Below are 19,622 nucleotides of genomic sequence, written 5' to 3'. Positions count from 1 at the left end.
GATTGTGTGCCAAGGAGAAGGTGGAGTGGGTAAAGGCTGCAACAAACCTTTAGGCGCCTGTCGTTCTGACTTCGCCTGTGCACATATTTCACAAGTCTTCACGTATAACTCAATGTCTTTACTCATGTGTGGCCACCAGTAACTTCTTTTCACCAAATCCGTAGTCTTCAACTCTCCCTTATGTCCAGCCAGTAAATGATCGTGACATTCCTTCATGACCTGATTCTGCAATTCGGATGTTGGTAAATACAAGGCTCCCGAGTGGTAAGGTAGACCATCCAATATCTCTCTGCCATCTTCCTGCTGACTCCATTCTAACATGTCCTCTGGAGACAAGGCGCGAGTTATTTGATCCTTCACACTCAGAGTTTCCACAACACCTATGATCTTGGAATCAGGGATGATCGCCTGTGTCTTAATTTGGTTCTTTTCTTCTCCTGTTCCCATCCGCGACAAGGCATCCGCTTTGCCGTTCTGGGCCCCTGGTCTGAATGTGATGACAAAATCATAATCAGCGAAATATAACGACCAACGAAGTTGCCTTGGGTTAGGGTCCGAGCAGACTTTAGGAACTTCAGATTCCGATGATCCGTGAACACCGTAACAACATGATGAGCTCCCATCAAATAATGCCTCCATTCCTTGAAGGCGTCCTTGATTGCCAGCAGCTCTTTTTCTGTGATCGTATAATTGACTTCAGCAGGTGACAATTTCCTAGACCTATAAGTCACCGGATGTAATTGGCCCGTCTTCTTATTTCTCTGAGAAAGTACTCCTCCTACCGCCAGATCTGAGGCGTCCGTTTCCACATAAAATGGCTCGGATGGATCCGCATGGAGAAGAATTGGAGCTGATGTAAATTCTTCCTTCAGACTCTTGAATGCTGACTCCGCCTCCTTGGTCCACTGAAACTGCACACCTTTTTTCAATAACCTTGTGAGAGGAAGGATTCGTCGAGAAAATTCACTGATAAATCTTCGATAAAAGTTTGCGAAGCCAATGAAGGCTTGTACTTCTTTCACACTGGTCGGAGACTTCCACTCCAAGACTGCTTGAATCTTCCTTTTATCCATGTGTATACCGGCTGGTGAGATCACGAATCCCAAGAACTCTACCTCAGTGACATCAAAGGCACATTTCTCCAACTTAACAAACAACTTGTTCTCTCTCAATTTTTGTAAAATTCTTCTCACTTGACCTTGATGTTCCTGGGTGTTTGCAGAGTAGATCAAAATATCGTCTATATACACGATAGCACATTGGTCTATGAATTCACTAAGGACATCATTGATAAAGTGCTGAAATGCTGCTGGGGCGTTGCATAGACCATAGGGCATTACTTGGTATTCAAATAATCCAAACCGAGTCCTAAAAGCGGTCTTCCACTCGTCACCAGCTCTTACTCGAATGAGATGATAGGCACCTCTCAAATCCAGTTTAGTAAATATTTGGGCCCCTTTCACCTGATCCAATAAAACTGAGATGAGGGGGAGTGGATACCTATTCTTCTTAGTGATCCGATTGATTGCGCGGTAGTCTATGCAAGTTCGCAACTCGCCCTCTTCCTTCTTCGGTACAAAAAACAGAGGCGAGGATACTGGAGATTGAGAAGGTCTAATAAACCCGTTAGCCAAGTACTTGCGTATGTATTCTTTTAAATGTTCATGCTCCTTTTCCGTTAAGGCATAGACCCTGCTACATGGCATATTTGCTCCTGGTTCAAGATCTATCTTGCAGTCATAAACCCGATGAGGTGGTAATTGCTCAGCTTCTTGCTCATCAAATACATCTTCAAAATCTTGATATTGCGATGGAATGGACTGGGTGTTGATTACACACACAACTGCATTCGCGGAACACAGTGCCAGAGCTGGATTTTCTTGGTCTTTTTTCTTCTGGTTTCCGAAACAATAATTCTTGCAATAGTCCGAAGACATCTCTATAGTTCTTGCTGCCCAATCTACAGTCGGATTATGCTCTGTAAGCCAAGGAAGTCCTAAGATTAACTGGAACTGAGGTGCGTCTATTAGGTTAAACTGGATTTCTTCTTGATGTCCATCTTCTCTGATTAACTGCACCGTTTCTGTGTGACTGACTATGGGTCCTGAAGATAGGTTTGTCCCATCGATGGCTCTAACTGGTTCACTTTTATCCTTTAAGATTGCTCTCAAACCGATCTTGGTTGCAAATCGTTGGTCACAAAAATTTCCAGTCGCCCCAGAATCCACCATTACCATCACTCTCTCTCGAACTTCTTGACGGAACTTTATCGTCATTGATAACACTAGATGAGGGGACGACGATTGCAAGGTATTGGCCAGTTGGTGTTCTTGTGGAGTTGAATTTTGACTCGCATCCACCTGTACAACTCCTTCTACAGGTGGTGCAGCTAGTTTTCCTTCGGCCTGTATGTTCCCTTTGGCTTCTTTGGACAATTCCTCACAAAATGGCCGCTCGAACCGCAATACATACACTGATTATTGGCTCGTCTCTTCTCTTTTTCTTCGTTAGTAAGTGGACCTCTTATCGTTCCTATTTGCATTGGTTCTTGACCATTGGTTCCTTCTACAACCTTTCCAACTTCTGGCTTGGCTCTATCAAATCGAGGCACTGTGCTTCGAAATTCTCGTCTTCTCTCACCTCGTCTTTCTCCTTGCCGGAAATCTAACTCAAGAACCAAATCTACGAGGGCCGATATCTCTGTTGGTCGGTTAGGAATTTGCGCCAGTCCATCTTTGAGTTCGTCTCGGAGACCTCGATAAAAAATGGCCGTTCTCTTATTTTCTGGCCAGTCAGTTTCCATTACCAATTTATTAAATTGGGCTAGGTACGCCACCAAGTCCCTGTTTCCTTGTTTCAATTCCAGAAGCTCATTATCAACCGCCTGGGAAATTCGCCTTCGATCAAATATACGCAAAAATTCCTTCTTAAATTCGTCATAGTTCTGTAGAAGAGGGTCGTCTCGAGAAACGATGGGCATTGACCACGCGGCAGCGTCTCCACTTAGATAGGATAAAACGAAGGCCACTTTGGATTGTGCATCGGGGAAGACAGAAGGACGACACATGAAATGTAAGGTACATTGAGAGATGAATACTTGCGCCTTCTGTGGGTCTCCACTAAACCTCTCTGGTGCTGCCAAGGGAATGACTGGGGACAATGAATGTATAACCTGTGTAGTTAGCCTATTTGTTTCCGTTGCGGACGTGGAGGGGGTTTCTCTATGTTCTGAAAGTGGTTGACTAATTCTTTGTGCTAACTCTGCCGTCTCTTTCCTAGCATTTATCACCTCTTGCCTCAAACCCTGATTCTCTTGCCTAACCGCCACTAATTCTTTTTGTATGGAATCTAATACCGCCCCTAAGGTCTGCAAATTAACCCCTTCAACCATTCTGTTCGGGTGCAAATTTACAACGTGGGCACTTCACTCTGTCAGAGTCCACGAATCTCTCTCTTGTCGACTTGCACAGGAACAGATGATGCTAGCTTTCCGACTCCCTCTCTCCAATCGATCGGAGTCAGAGTGTAATCGTAACTCCAAGCAATCAGAAAAAGGGAAGGGGAAAAGTGGAGAAAATAACCATAAGAAAATAAAGCACAGAAGAGACTGGTCCTGGTTCCTCGGTATTCTAGCGATATCCTCTTCAGGCTTTTATTCTGCCCAACAAGATGCCTGTGAATACTAAGCATAAACAAGATACCGTGAAATCCTTTCTTAGACCCTACACTTTCTTATCTCACATTAACCTGATGACATACCCAAGGAACGGTGAGACCTGCTTCTCTTCTTTCCTCAGATAGGATTTCTTAACCAGAGCTGCCTATTAGTATTTCGACTCACTGAAAGAAAATTATACTTTTATTAATTCTCTATCTAATCCCCTTGCGATCCCCTATTTAAGAACTTGGAGTTTAACCTACCACTAATAGCAACTCCTTAACCTTATATTCGGAACCTTTCTCCCCAGATGAGTGTCAGTTCTTCATCACGTGTGGTGGAGAATCTTGTTCCTTTTCGAATTCCCTGAAGGTATTTCTAAATCTTTCCTGCTGATGAAATTCTTCAGAGAAGCGTCTCAATTCGTGACAACTCTCGGATTCAATATGCAGTCACTAAATATAACTTGTCTCTTGTAGATTTTAAAGTTCACGTTGACCTTTTAACTAGAGTGCACTCTATAACAATATTACTCTCATTGCTCAGTCTCAGATAATTCCTACACGGGTACTGTACAGTGTTATTTCTTTTGTGACTTATCTCCTTAAGTTCTGGCTCCTTCCGACGCGTCGATTCTCAGCTGGCTCAGCGACACGTGGTTCAGTCGGGTAGGCTCTCAAGCTTGCTGCTGACTCTTCGCTAGCGACTACAGCAGCGAAGACTCACAAACGTCGGCTTTCAGTCAGACGATTCTCCGGCTTCACGACGTGAAGCTCGTTGGTAAAGGGGGCACTAATTTCTGTTACTTCAACCCCAGACACTATAACTCGGAAACTAAGAACTTGGGTGATTTCTATGACTAGCTAGATTCCTCAACCGCCTTCGTCAGGAAACGCGGTGAAGTGCGCAGTTTTGACAGAGCGCGCGCCCCACCGGAACTCCGCTCTAAAAGCACTCTAAACACTAGACTGCTAACTTCCTTGTTCCGACCGCCATCTTGGAATTTCGTAAATTCCATGCTTCGGACCAGGAAGTGATTTGGCTCCAGTTTCGTTTTCGTAACTTCAGGACCCCTGCAGACCTTGCATTAGGGAGAACCCTGACACAAAGCTACATCAGCCCCTCGAGCACCTGCGAATGGACAGCGTGCATCTTTATAGAGCTGGTAGCCAGAACAACTAGAGAGCGCCCAACAAAACATAAATGGCTTCTCTCACTGGCTTGCCAGTAAAAGGAAGTGAGGAACCACCCCCCCCACCCCCCGCCCAGCGGAATAAAATGGCAGGTATTAAAAGTTCTATTAAAGTGCAATGCATTAAATAATTTAAAAAACAGGCTAAAATGGATAGCAGTAAACAAATTCGATATAGCAGCACAATTTAGCAGCAATACGTAAGTAATATGTGCAAAGAACAAAGTTACATCAGCCCCTCAAGCATACAGTTACCATCAGGTAATAGGGAGTTAGATCATCCAGTAATAGATTTGGTAGATCACCCAGCCCTAGGCAACCAAGTTAGGGAGCGCAAAGTAGGAGTGCACTATACCCAGTACTAATATGCCTGCCTATATACACTGTTTTAGCACAATGGTGGGATTGTTTATCCTTTTCATTGTCCGTGTAATGCTAATTACTTTAATCTGATTCTGTCAATTAGTCATTGCAGCACATGTCTTCTATACAAGAATCACAGTGCCTCAATAAATATTGAAATGCCTCTTTGTGCATTTCTTGAGTATCTCTCTGGATATGGATGAGTGACTGAGCGAAAGGGTTCTAGGTTTGGTACCACAATTCCTAGGGGGTCCGTGCTGTGATGTGCTGAGGTTGCATAATCCATGTGTTACCTGCCTAGGTTTACTTATGGCTGCACTGTGAGCTAGCAGGACTATAGGCAAACATATCCTGAGGGCGTGCATGGAATCAGTCTGGCACAATCCTGACGTTTATATTGACGAACAAAAGCACACCTATACTGGTGAGGTACAAGCCATACGACTGTGGGAAAGAATCACTGTTGATTTCTTTGCAACCCATGACAATGGACATCATCTAATGGTTATCATTTATGAGTATTCTCGTTTCTCCCTTGGTAGAAGACCTCTCGTCGCTCACTTTGGAAAAAGTAATCGAGAGGCTTGATGGCATTTTTGCAATATGGGGTGTTCCTTCAATTCTGAAGTATGACAATGACCCACTTTCAACAGCAAAGAATTCAAAGACTTTCTTTCTCGCCGGAATGCCAAGCATCAGAAAAGCACACCTCTTTGGCCACAAGCAAACAGCATTTATGAGCGTCTTATCAGCACCCTAAAAGGACTGTTCAAAGTACTGAACTGGAAAAGCTTAAACTCAAATCAGGTCATTCTGCTCTTAGCACATACCGGTTGACTCCACATTCAACTACAGGTCAAAGTCCTGCAGCCCTGATGTTTAGGAGAGCCTTTAATACCAAGTTTCCACAATGGACCACTGAAATAAGCATGAGCGTGAAATCCGTTACGCTCGCGGATTTTGCGGATTTTCGGGAAATCCGCAATCCGCGAATTTTGCGGATTTCCCGCAAAATTCGCAAAAAAAAATCCGCGAACGTAACGGGTTCAAAAGTTGAACCCACACTCATTTAACTATTTTACAATGGCGCCAGCAAGCTGCCAGCGCCGTTGTAAAATAGTTACAAAGTTAGCTTGCACAGGAACCACTAGATAAAACGAAGCAGGTGCTTCCTGTGCAAGCTAACTTTGTAACTATTTTACAACGGCGCTGGCAGCTTGCTGGCGCCATTGTAAAATAGTTACAGGGCAGCACAGCCTTACAGGTCACTCAAGGGACCCCTGCGCCCTTCAGGGCGATTGCATAGTAACACACACATGGTCGCTCGAACTAGTTAATGCTCAAATTCAGTGACTCATTCATTAGCCCAAAAACAATCATGTGCCTCTTCCCAAATGTACCGCGGAAAATCAGCTGTGATGCTGGATAGAGGCCTTTGCATCCTTGACTTTCACGAGCGCAATACCCGTGCTGTTCCTGTGACCAGGAGCTTCTTTTTCTTCATCTGCTGAACCGATCTTTCTCTGACCTTTTATACATACAAGAGGCATGTGAACTCGCATGGAAGCACCCCCCCCTACCACAAAATCGGCAAATCATGGTCGCTCGAACTAGTTAATGCTCAAATTCAGTGACTCATTCATTAGCCCAAAAACAATCATGAGCGTCTTCGAGGCTGGACAGGTGTGCCTCTTCCCAAATCTACGGTGGAAAATCAGCTGTGATGCTGGGTAGAGGCCTTTGCATCCTTGACTTTCATGAGCGCAATCCCCGTGCTGTTCCTGTGACCAGGAGCTTCTTTCTCTTCGTGTTCGCACGGGTTGCTGCAAGTTCGCACGCGTTTTGTACAATTTCGCAATTTGCGAAATTGTACAAAACCCTCGCGAACTTGCAGAAACCCGTGCGAACATAAAAAAAAAAAATCCGCAAATTCGCGAGAATTCGCGGATTTTGCGGATTGCGAGTTCGCAAATCCGCAAAATCCGCGAACGCGAGATCCGCAAAATTCGCCCATGCTTACACTGAAAGAGTGATTGATGATGATGAACTATGTCAAACAGATCCATGTTACCAATACAAATTAAATACCTATGCAGACAAACGTCGATGTACAGGAACACTGTCTTTAACTACTTGAGCGCTGGTGACGGAACCACTCCGTCACCAGCCACGGACGTGCTGTGCTGGTGACGGAGTGGTTCCGTCACGGCCCGGCCGCCGCTCCTGCGCGGCGTCAATTCGGCACCTGCGCTGAGCGTTCTATGGAGCGGGCGGGGCCGTGACGGAACCACTCCGTCACAAGTACAGCGCCCCCGTGGCTCGTGACGGAGTGTTTCCGTCATGAGCATGGCGGCGCTGCGCTGCCCCTCCTCCCCCCTCAGCGCCGCCGCGGCCAAGGGGTTAAAGAAGAAGAGCAATCCTTGTCAGATAGAATTGAAATGTAAACACAAGTTCAATGCTCCTTTTGATGTTGACCCATTGAGGGTTGTGACCAGTGGCGGCTGGTGACATTTGAAAGTGGTGGGGCGTACAATTTGTCCTGGAGCCCACTGCGGCGAGCGTGCGAGCTCGAACAATGTAGGTAGGACATCTTTGAAAAATGAGTCAGCAAATGGTACATTTTCAAGCAAATTTGAGAACACAATCACTTTACTCTTCACAATCAAAAACGAGATGAGGGTTGGCCTAAACAAATTAATAATTAGTCTAAGCAAACGCTCACCTTCTTTTTGACTGTGACTGAGTAAAGTGCATGTCGTTATGTAGATGGTTAAATACATACATCCCATCCTAGTCAGCCTAGCCTGACCCTTTACCTCTACCTGCCCGGCACTCTAAAAACACCGTAACTTTCTTTACCTGTGCCTCCATTAAGCCTACCCAACCCTTAAAAATTCTTTATTTTCAAATGGCATAATATGTATGACATTAAAAAAAATGCTATCCTGTGTGGTAAAATACTACCGGGTAAAGTACCAAAATGGGTACTGGTGGTACTTTTCGGTGTGGTAATGTGTTGTGGCATAAAGATTGCATAGCCTCCCTCCTCGACTCCATCCTGTGAACTCCTCCCCTCTGCCACCACCTTTGTGCAGCGCTCCTTGTTTTTAGCTAGACTCTCACTCTATTTAAATTCATATACATGTATGCAAACATCAAATTCACCACTGATAGCAGCTGTGCACTTACTCTCGATGAAGAGCACTAGAAATTAAAAGTCCAAAAAGAGACTGTCTCTCGCACCATGTTCAAGAGTCAACAATGAATACTAACTATGGGGAACAAAGAAAAATAGATATTGAACAGCATTTTCGAAGACTACAGAGCTGCTAAAATTCCTCTGTGTGGACACAGCTGAGATTTCCCCATAAAATTGCCACAATTTCAATGATAACAGCATTGGGTCTTACAAATTTCCAGCAAAGAGGCCATGTATTGAATGGGCATAGAACCTTGCCCACAAACTTTTGGTGGGTATTATAAGAAGATGCCATCCGTGTCTAGCATGAAATGTTGGCCCTGATCACCACTATTAGGAACTCATACTGATGCTAAGAACTTTAGACCACCAAGGCTATTAATTCTGCATTTTGCAGGAAAACCAGATGCCCTCTGTGAAGCCAGGCAAGGACCCTGGTGCAAACGTTCACAGGGCAAAATACACAGTAAAATAATATCTCAGTCATCCCTATGTGGCAGATGGTTCCAGTATTTATATGCCGTCCTCAGTATCCCTTAACTCCTCGTTTTTCAACGTGAGTACTATTTGAATTCAACCAGAAAGAGCTCAAGGGAGGGCAGCTTTATATAATTCTACCTAAGACATTCCTAGACTAGTGCAATCTCCTTGCTCTGGTGCCAGTGACCTATCCTGGAGACTCTTTATGACCACCAACACCCTCCCACTGCCACAAACACTGCCAGTAAGTTATGCTCATTAAAATGGTGTTTACACAAGTGGTTTGAGAACTATACCCTGAGGCAGACTACTCACGCTTCCCACAAGTCTCGCTGCATACCATTTATGTTAGTATTAATCGGTTTCTTTCAGTTTTCCAATTATTTTTACTTATATCCTAGAGATAACAGACAATTTTTTTGTTAAGTTAAAGACAAGTGCTCGTGAAGGATGTATGACGTTACAATGCATACTTTTACAACACCTACCTTTACAACGCAATTTTTACACCACAACATCCATTACAATGCATACCATTACAACGCATGCCAATACAACGAATTCTTTGAAACTACCTTTACAACGCATTCCACTACAACGCATACTACCTTTACAACGCATACCATTACAACGCATAACATTACATTGCATGTAAGGTAAGTGTTGGATAGTGTAGGGGTTAAAATTACTATTCTAACTCCAGGGGGTGCAACAGTAGGGTAAGTGTTGGATAGTGTAGGGGTAAAAATTACTATTCTAACTCTAGGGGGTGCAACAGTAGGGTATGTGTTGGATAGTGTAAGGGTACTATGTGTTGTAATGCTATGCGTTGTAATGGTATGCGTTGTAATGTCTGCGTTGTAATGGCATGCGTTGCAGTGGTGTGCATTGTAGTGTCATGCGTTGTAATGGTTGCGGTGTAAATGCATGCGTTGTAATGGATGTTGCGTTGTAAAAGTTTAGTTGTAATGGTAGTGCGGTGTAAAAGTTGCGTTGTAAAGGTTGTTTCCCGCTTGTGAAACGTCTCTGCATACTCTCCCAAAACCCTTTAGGTAGCATGAAGGAAATTATTAGCAATCAATCAACAAGACGGTTATTTATTTTAAGAGGCCTCAGCCCACGTTTATTACAATGAAACAAATAGGCAGAACCCAGCTGCTTCATTTTTTTTTTACTTACATTGTGGTTCGCTGACTCGTCACTGACTGGACTGGAAGGGAAGCTTGCCTTCAAGCAGGGGCGGTTTCTGTTCATGGGCGTCGGGGCTCCACCCCTCTTACTTTCATAGTGAAAATAAAAGCAATAATACAACTATTACAATAAAACTACTCCTTTAAAAAATACAAATAAAAAAACACGTTTACACATCAACTATTTTGCTGGGGGCGGCTGCACACTGCCATCACGGTCTTTAATGCTGTGATGGCAGGCAGTGACGCTTTCCATACACGTCTTCCCCTGAAGCTAAGAGTATATGCCGGGCCGATGAGCTTACAGCCCTAAGGCCTGTGATGTCATCAGTTCGGCAAATACGTAGCTTTTAGGATCAGTCTCCTCCCTTTGCCTACGTGAGTGTTTTTGACAGAAGCCCTTTAATGCTGGGCCCTTACGTCAGTCAAAGAAGGGTAGAGCATGATCTCCCCACCCTTTCCCAACTTGTCATAGAGGGGTGGATCCTCTCCTGTGAGGAGTTGGGAAAGGGTGGGGTTGAGGCTGTAGGCAGGAAGCCAAAGGACTTTGAAGGACATACTGCGCAGACTCGAGATATCTGCTTCCTGCGCTGCAATTAATGCAGGACGCTATTTCATCCATCAGACTCGTCCAGGTGTGACTGTGGAAAGGATTTGTCCACGTTGTCTGTCTTGAAGGCAGGGGCGGCTGGTGACATTTGAAAGTGGTGGGGTGTAAAATGATAATCATACTGCACCGTAGCGAGTGAGCGAAGCGACCGAGCCTGAACTCCCTGAGGAGGGGGATTTTCCCCCGAGAAAATTTTGAAAAAAGCGTGGGCAAATGTTGCATTTTCGAGCAAATTTGAGAAAGCAGGAAGGTTAATAAAGCAATTGTGAAAGTGCAGTTATTACATTAATAGATCTCATATGTGTGTAAATGTATTTGAGCTTATATAGCGCACAGCTACCCGCAGTGGGTTTCCCGGCACTTGCTTAGGGAACCCGTCCTGGTATTCCCCTGTGAGATAGCCCCAGCAGGGTATCCACAAGGTGAAAGTCAGGCATCCCGCCGCAAGGGGCCGTTGTGGAGATTAAGCAGGCTATTGCCCAGAGTCACAGAGTGTGAACCCGTGAGTGGAGAAGGCACTGGAGCGAGAATTATCGAGTCTGTGGAATTTTTAGCCCAAGACCCGCTGAGGCAGGGAATTGAACCCTGGTCCAGGACCGATCTCAGCTTCCGGATCTGCCGCCTCTAACCCCTGAGCCACACTTCTCCACTTCATAACATAGGTAGCTGCTTATTGAGTATAACCACAGAGCTTCATACATTCGGTCCTATTACGCTGCTGAATTCAGACTATAAGACTATCATGTAAATCTCAGCTCTAAGAGTAGCAGAAGTTGCACAGCAGTTGGGAAACAGCCTTTACCAAGCATTGGGAATCACACATTACCTTTAGCACATTTCCATTACAACGCATGTGACTTTATCACGCATGTTTTTCCACACAGTTTATAGTGTTTAGGTGCTACAGAATGTACTTAATAATATGCCATTTGATAAGTAAAATCTGTTTAGTCCCCAAGTAGAACAAACACTAGAAAGCTTTTAAAAACAGAGATAACAATGCATTTCTGAGTACCTTACTGTCACTATTGCAAACATTAAGACAGTGCTTCTGGTAAGGGGAGGGTGAAACTGCTTATATAAGGCAAATACTTTTTTTTTTTAGAAAATATAACTCTGCGCTGGCTGCCTCGCAGATTTACAGAAACTCGAGTCTCTAAATTGAAAAAGCAAAATAAGCTGTGCCTCACTGGAAATGCCACCACCCCTTTAATTAAACAACCCACTTATTCATAACAAGGTGCTGTTGGACCCCTCCATCTGAGATGGAGGACTGTGGTTTGTGCCAAGTACCAGGTTCTTGTCTGTATTTTTTTAGCACTTACTTTGTCTGTGGCCGTGTTGAGGTGATTCATGTATTGCACAATCATTTCCAGATTCAAAACGAGACGTCATCGTATTCAATCACCCTTAAGGCACACCTCCCTGTGGAGGCCTTTGAACAAACCTGTGTCACAGAACTATTTAGCAGTGTTCATCACTCCACAAATGAGAAATCTTTGGAGCCGTGGCTGAAGAACAGATACTGCTTTTATTTTTATCGCTATTACTTAGGTTAGTTATTTGTCTCTTTTTTGTACATTTATTTTTTCCTTCTTTTGGCAACATTGGCGAAGAAGCCTTACAGTTATGGCTGCGATAACCGAACGATGTGCAACTTGTGAAAATCAGGATGTGCACAGTGGAGTGGTGTGGCTCACTGGTTAGAGGCGGCAGACCCGGAAGCAGAGGACGGCCCGGGACCAGGGTTCAATCCCTGACGCGGCAGGGTCGTGAACCAGGGTCTGCGGACTTGATAATTCTCGCCTCAGTACCTACTCTAACCAGGGATCACACTCGGCAACTCTGGGCATTAGCTTGCCTCATTTCCTCAACAGCCCCCCACAAACGCCGGGGATGCCTGGTTTCACCTTGGAGATACCCAGGAGGGAACATCTCACAGGGAAAGCCAGGACGGGTTCCCCAGCGGTCTATAGTGCCAGGATGCCTCCAGGTAGAAGTGCGCTTTACAAGAAACACACACAAGCATTTTTTCAGAAGCAGAAAATGACTTCTTCAAACTTTTTGAGTGCTTTGTTTCCATCTCTCCAAATAGGAGGTAAAGAGCAGCTAAAGATGCTGAGAGACCTCCAAGCAGAAGATGAGACTGTGATCAGCTAGGCTGCAGTGCAGTAGACCCGAGTCAGAAACCATGGGGGCTCCACAGATACAGAGGAAGACTTAAGTGTAACACGTGCTTTCAGCGATGGGTCATATGGAATTTCCTCTCCCTGGCCTAACCCCCCAAAAAGGCAGTTTGAAGCATTTTTATTTTTTGGTGTAGGGTGGGGTTGGGTTGGGGAATGGGAACTCCTGATGCCTCAGACATTTCTAGCGAGGCAACGGTTTACCGGGGGAACTGCCAGAATACCTTAATGCCAACCTCCCAGATACATTCACAAGATGTCACATTTCCTCACCATCTCTCATGTGTTATACTTTGTGAAATCCTGAACCCACTAGAGATCCAGGGGCCCGAAATATGAAAGGATTTTTACAGTCAAGAGGTCTGCAGTTTGCAAAATCACTGGGTGGGGTGACTTCAAAAATGCCTTCATATAATGTATAAAGTTCAGTTTGTGAGTGCCGAAAGCCTTTTCCCCTCACAAAATGGCTTCTACGCCTCATTCTGGTTATGATGACAGAAACCTCCACTTTTGATTTAGATCACAGTGATATATCAATGGTTTTTACTGCAATTGGGAACGAAAATGCAGGAACAGAGGTCATTTGCCTGTTGTAGGCCACCATCTGTGCATTTGCAGCCAACCAAAGGGGAATAACAAATTGTGACCTGCCTAATTATTTTTCTAGATTTAAAAATGGCAAGTTGGTCCCATCGCAAATTGCATATCCACATCTAGAAACCAGTTGGTGAGCAATTTGCTGATACCTGTTGTGAAAGAGTGTTAGTACGTTGGCGCCCCACCCGTATTATTATTAGAGGCTCAGGCTGAGACAAGCAATACAAAAATCTGCAGCAGAAATGAATTAAAAACAATAAACATATGTCAGCCAATTAATATGATCTTTTAGTGCCGCTCCAGTAAGGGGCTCCTTTGCTTCCTTTATAAAGACACGTTTCTAAAACAGACAAGAACACGGTACATGTGTGATTCAAGTTATATCATGTACGAAATTGTCCAATGCATTAAAGTTGTGAAATAAATCAAGGTAATGGCTGGTATAATTGCCGATTTTCTACACAGTGGTTATTTCAATCCGTTTTACGTGATCAATCAATCAATCAATCACAGCATTTGTAAAGTGCGCTACTCACCCGGGAGGGTCTCAAGGCGCTGGGGGAGAGGGGTAAGTTACTGCTCGAACAGCCAGGTCTTGAGCTGCTTCCTGAAGGAGAGATGGTCTTGGGTTCGCCAAAGGTGAGTGGGGAGAGAGTTCCAAGTCTTGGCTGCCAGGTAGGAGAAGGATCTTCCTCCGGCGGTGGCTCTGCAGATGCGTGGTACGGTGGCGAGTGCGTGGCTGGTCGATTGTAGCTGGCGGGTGGGCGTGTACAAGGTCATGAGGTCGTTGAGGTACTTGGGGCCCAGGTCGTGGAGAGCCTTGTGTGTGTGGGTGAGGAGTCTGAACGTGATTCTCTTGCTGACGGGGAGCCAGTGCAGGTCTCTCAGGTGTCCGGTGATGTGGCTGTGTCGGGGGATGTCCAGGATGAGTCAAGCGGAGGCGTTCTGGATGCGTTGGAGTCTTTTTTGAAGTTTGGCTGTGGTTTCAGCGTAGAGGGTGTTCCTGTAGTCCAGTCGGCTGGTGACGAGTGCCTGGGTGACGGTCTTTCTGGTTTCAGTGGGAAGCCATCTGAAGATCTTGCGGAGCATGCCAGGGTGTTGAAGCACGAGGATGAGACGGCGTTGACTTGTCTGGTCATTTACAGGGAGGAGTCCAGGATGAAGCCCAGGTTGCGTGCATGGTCCGTTGGTTTGGGAGCGGTGCCCAGGGCCGGGGGCCACCAGGAGTCGTCCCAGGTGGAGGGTGATGACCCCAGGATGAGGACTTCCGTATTGTCTGAGTTCAGTTTAAGGCGGCTGTTCCTCATCCAGTCGGCGACGTCTTTCATCCCTTCGTGTAGGTTGGCTCTGGCGATGGTGGGGTCGTTGGTGAGGAAGAGGATGAGCTGGGTGTCGTCGGCGTAGGAGATGATGTTGAGGTTGTGTTAGCGTGCGTTGGCTGCGAGGGGGCTCATGTAGACGTTGAAGAGGGTTGGACTGAGTGAAGATCCTTGTGGTACGCCACAGATGACTTCGGTGGCTTCAGATCTGAACGGAGGGAGGCGGACTCTCTGGGTTCTTCCGGTGAGGAACGAGATGATCCACTCCAGCGCTTTTTCTCGGATTCCGATGTTGCTGAGGCGCTTCACTAGGGTGCGGTGGCAGACAGTGTCGAATGCCGCAGAGAGGTCCAGGAGAATGAGGGCCGCTGTTTCCCCGTTGTCGATCAGGGTTCTGATGTGGTCGGTGGCTGCAATTAGGGCGGTCTCGGTGCTGTGGTTGGCCCGAAACCCGGACTGCGGGGGGTCGAGCGATCCGTTTGTCTCGAGGAAGGTGGCAAGCTGTTTGTTGACGGTCTTCTCGATGACTTTGGCCGGAAAAGGAAGGAGCAAGATGGGACGGTAGTTCTTGAGGTCGGTGGGGTCCGCCGTTGGTTTCTTCAGGAGGGCGGTCAGCTCGGCGTACTTCCAGCTCTCCGGGAAGGTGGCGGTGTGGAAGGAGGAGTTGATGGTGTCTCGGAGATGGGGTGCGATGGTGGCGTCGGGCTTTGTTGAAGACGTGGTGCGGGCACGGGTCGGTTGGTGATCCAGAGTGGATGGAGTTCATTGTGCGGGTGGTGTCTTCGGTGCTGATCGGGGTCCAGTTGCAGAGGGTGGTGGTGGCGGGCGTTGGTTCGGTGGTTGGGTGCGTGGTCTGTGCATCGAAGCTGTTGTGTATGTCGGCGATCTTGCGGTGGAAGAACGAGGCGAGTGAGTTGCAGAGGTCTTGCGAGGTAGTGATGTCGTTGTTTCCGGCGCAGGGGTTGGAGAACTCTTTGACGATGCTGAAGAGTTCCTTGCTGTCGTGGGTGTTGTTGTCCAGACGTTCTTTGAGTGCCGTCTTCTTGGTGGCGCGGATCAGCTGATGGTGATTGCGGGTGGCGTGCTTGAGGGCGGTCCTGTTGTCTGTGGTCTGGTTGAGCCGCCAGGCTTTCTCAAGGGTGCGGCAGTTCTTCTTGGATTCCTTGAGTTCGTCGGTGAACCAGGGGGATTTCTTGCTGCCGGGTCTGCTGGGAGGGTTCTTTAGTGGTGCGAGGTCATCGGCGCAGGCGGTCAGCCAGTTGGTGAGGTTGCTGGCTGCTTCGTTGGGGTCCGTTGTGCTGGGGGGAGTGTTCTGGCTGATGGAGGCGGTGAGCTGCTCGGCGGTGATCTTGCTCCAGCTTCGGCGGGGGACCTGTTGCGGGTGGTGGTGAGTCGTAGTTCTTCTGAAGCTGAAGTGGACGCAGCTGTGGTCGGTCCAGTGGAGTCCGGTTGCGTGGCTGAAGGAGATGTGCTTGCTGGATGAGAAGACGGGGTCAAGCGTGTGGCCGGCGTGGTGGGTGGGGGTGTTCACCAGTTGCTTGAGTCCGAGGTTGGCGAGGTTGTCCAGCAGGGCGGTGGTGTTTCTGTCGTTGTTGTTCTCCAGGTGGAAGTTGAGGTCCCCTAGTAGGATGTAGTCGGCGGAGGGAAGGACGTGCGGGCGGATGAAGTCTGTGATGTCTTTGCTGAATTGTGTGCGTGGGCCCGGTGGTCTGTAGATGAGGGTACCGCGGAGGGTGGTCTTGGGGTCAGTGTGTATCTGGAAGTGCAGGTGTTCGGCGGCGGTGAAGGTTTCGTCGGAGTTAGTCGAGATGCGGATGGTGTTCTTGTGTACGATGGCGATGCCTCCTCCCGTCTGGTTGACGCGGTCCTTCCGGGTGATCTTGTATCCGCCGGGATGGCTATGGCGATGTCGGGCGCTGAGGAGGCGTTCATCCAGGTTTCGGTGAGGAAGGCGACGTCCGGTGCTGTCGCGTCGAGCAGGTCCCAGAGTTCCACGGCGTGCCTGTGGACGGAGCGGGTGTTGAGCAGGATGCACTTCAGGTGGTTGCTGCTGGTGCTGGACTTGGCGGGGGCGGAGCAGGTCCGGTAGCAGGTGAAACGACAGGTTTGGCAGGCGAAGGGTCCGTGGGTGCGTCTCAGGGTGGCTCGGTAGCAGGCAGGGTTCCGCCCGGCATTGAGTGCGTTGAGGGTGGCGGCGTCGTAGGTCCGTCGTGTGGTCTTGCATCGGCGGTTGGGACCAGGGGTCCTGGCACTGGGCGCGGTCCAGGCGCGGACGGGCGCAGACGGGCTTGCCTTTGGCGCACCTTCAGCGCACAATCAGCGCGCCTGCTGCGTGTGTCCGCTGCGCGTGCAAGGGGACATCATAAATAAGGAGCCGGCAGGGAGGGTCAGCTGGGTGGCGGGAGCGGGGCAGCGAATGGGCAGGAGGGGGACGGGGCCGCAGGGAGGCAGCGGCGGGAAAAGTGGTGAGTCGGGCAGCTCAGCGGCGGCTGGGTCGTCTGGCGGTAGAAAGCAGGAAGCAGAAAATCCAGGCAGAGAGCAGTGGTGTGTGGGGGCGACCTCGCCTGGAGTACAGGCTCAGCGGTCGCTCCCTGCACCTGGCGCGGTTCCCTTAAATAAGGACCCGGGAATGAGGGTCAGCTGGGTGGCGGGAGCGGGGCGGCGAATGGGCAGGAGGGGGCGGGGCCGCAGGGAGGCAGCAATGGGAAAAGTGGTGAGTCGGGCGGCTCAGCGGTGGCTGGGTCGTCCGGCGGTAGAAAGCAGGAAGGAGAAAATCCAGGCAGAGAGCAGCAGTGCGTGGGGGTGACCTCCCCTGGAGTACAGGCTCAGCGGTCACTCCCTGCACCTGGCGCGGTCCCCTTAAAGAAGGAGCCGGGAGGGAGAGTCAGCTGGGTGGCGGGAGCGGGGCGGCGAATGGGCAGGAGGGGGGCGGGGCCGCAGGGAGGCAGCGGCGGGAAAAGTGGTGAGTCGGGCGGCTCAGCGGCTGCTGGGTCGTCTGGCGGTAGAAAGCAGGAAGCAGAAAATCCAGGCAGAGAGCAGCGGTGCGTGGGGGCGACCTCGCCTGGAGTACAGGCTCAGCGGTCGCTCCCTGCACCTGGCACGGTCCCCTTAAATAAGGAGCCGGGAGGGAGGGTCAGCTGGGTGGCGGGAGCGGGGCGGCGAATGGGCAGGAGGGGGGCGGGCCGCAGGTAGGCAGCGGCGGGAAAAGTGATGAGTCGGGCGGCTCAGCGGCGGCTGGGTCGTCCAGCGGTAGAAAGCAGGAAGCAGAAAATCCAGGCAGAGAGCAGCGGTGCGTGGGGGCGACCTCGCCTGGAGTACAGGCTCAGCGGTCGCTGATGGCAAGTTTATGCCACTTCTCCCTAACTCAGCCCTGGAAAACATATGTTTTTCTCAGCGCAGTCTCTTCCAATTAAAATCGCTCATGCAACAATTGTACATCGTAACGGCTGATGTATTTGAAAAAATGTAAAAGCATAGGCTAACATGCAGGTAATAAAACCATCGACAAGTTGAGAGATTATTTTGAAGTTGCCCGAACCTCTCCCTTCTAGGATCAGCCATCCAGATAATGATCCGAAATAAACAAACGTTTCTAATGTAAATGGCGATTTCTGCTTACAGCCTGTAGCTATTTCTTCACGTATACCATGTTATCTAGTCTGTGGCGTCAGAAAATGCGTGCAGTACAGCAGCAGACCCGTGTCGCACGAAGTAGTTTTGTATAAAGGTAGCCTGGCGCAGAACAGCCATGAAAAGAGGGCCTCGTGTACACATTTGGACGTCTGTAAATGGGGAGTACAGGGCAAACTGCCTGGGAAGGCTCCTCGGAGAAAGTGAGAGGTAATGCAGTCATGACCTAAAATAAGGTACTAATGTAAATGTGGTGCTTGGCCATAGCTGGAAAACAGATGTTGTGTGTAAATAATAGTGCCCGGTTTCAGGAGCGCCTACGTGTTTATTAAGACAGTTAAAGAGGGACAGCTCGGCTCTGACACCATATGATGATATGTTATTCCTACACTTTCTATCCCTTGATGCCTTATGTAACGTTTCCTGTAGACAGATTTCTCTCTGTATTACATGTGTGATCAAAGTGCCATGAAACCTTACTTCGGGATTAGTAGTGCTATGAAAGTCTTAAATAAAAACAAGCATTGGAAATGCAATAGGGCTCGCATTAGGAAAGTTTGAGCTATTGGTCTTACAAATGAATTTTTTTTATTTATGTGTTATTTTTTAAAATAGCTAAATTAATAGCTTTGTCATTTACAATGCCAATTGTTATAACTTTCGCAAATGTGACACCTATAGCATTTGTAATGCAACATGTTTTGTATTTACGTGACTTAGATGTATTAATATTACAAATAACAATGGCTTTTAATTTTTTTAAATAATTAATACTTAAATAATTTATTTAATTTGTAATGGCAATAGCTTAAACTTTTGTAAATAACTTTTGTGAAGATTATGTTCAGTGTTTTTTATTGCGACGAAAATCCAAAAACAGAAGTGAAATATTAACATCTTTTTGTGATTTGTAATAAAGCGTGAAAGCTTGAAAACAGTTTGAAACATTGAAAGAACATATTTGAACCAGTGATGCTGTGGTTGCGCGGAGTGATGCTGTGGTTGCGCTGAGTGATGCTGTGGTGGTGCTGAATGATGCTGTGGTGGTGCTGAGTGATGCTGTGGTTGCGCTGAGTGATGCTGTGGTTGCGCTGAGTGGTGTGTGCATCGGTGGAGCTTAGTGGGTGCATTGGTGGAGCTGTGTGGTGGGTGCATTGGTGGAGCTTAGTTGGCGCATCGGTGGAGCTGTGTGGTGGGT

The sequence above is a fragment of the Lissotriton vulgaris genome, chromosome 8, assembly GCF_964263255.1.
Source record: "Lissotriton vulgaris chromosome 8, aLisVul1.2, whole genome shotgun sequence".
In the NCBI taxonomy this organism is placed as follows: domain Eukaryota; kingdom Metazoa; phylum Chordata; class Amphibia; order Caudata; family Salamandridae; genus Lissotriton; species Lissotriton vulgaris.
This window is presented reverse-complemented; position numbering follows the sequence as displayed.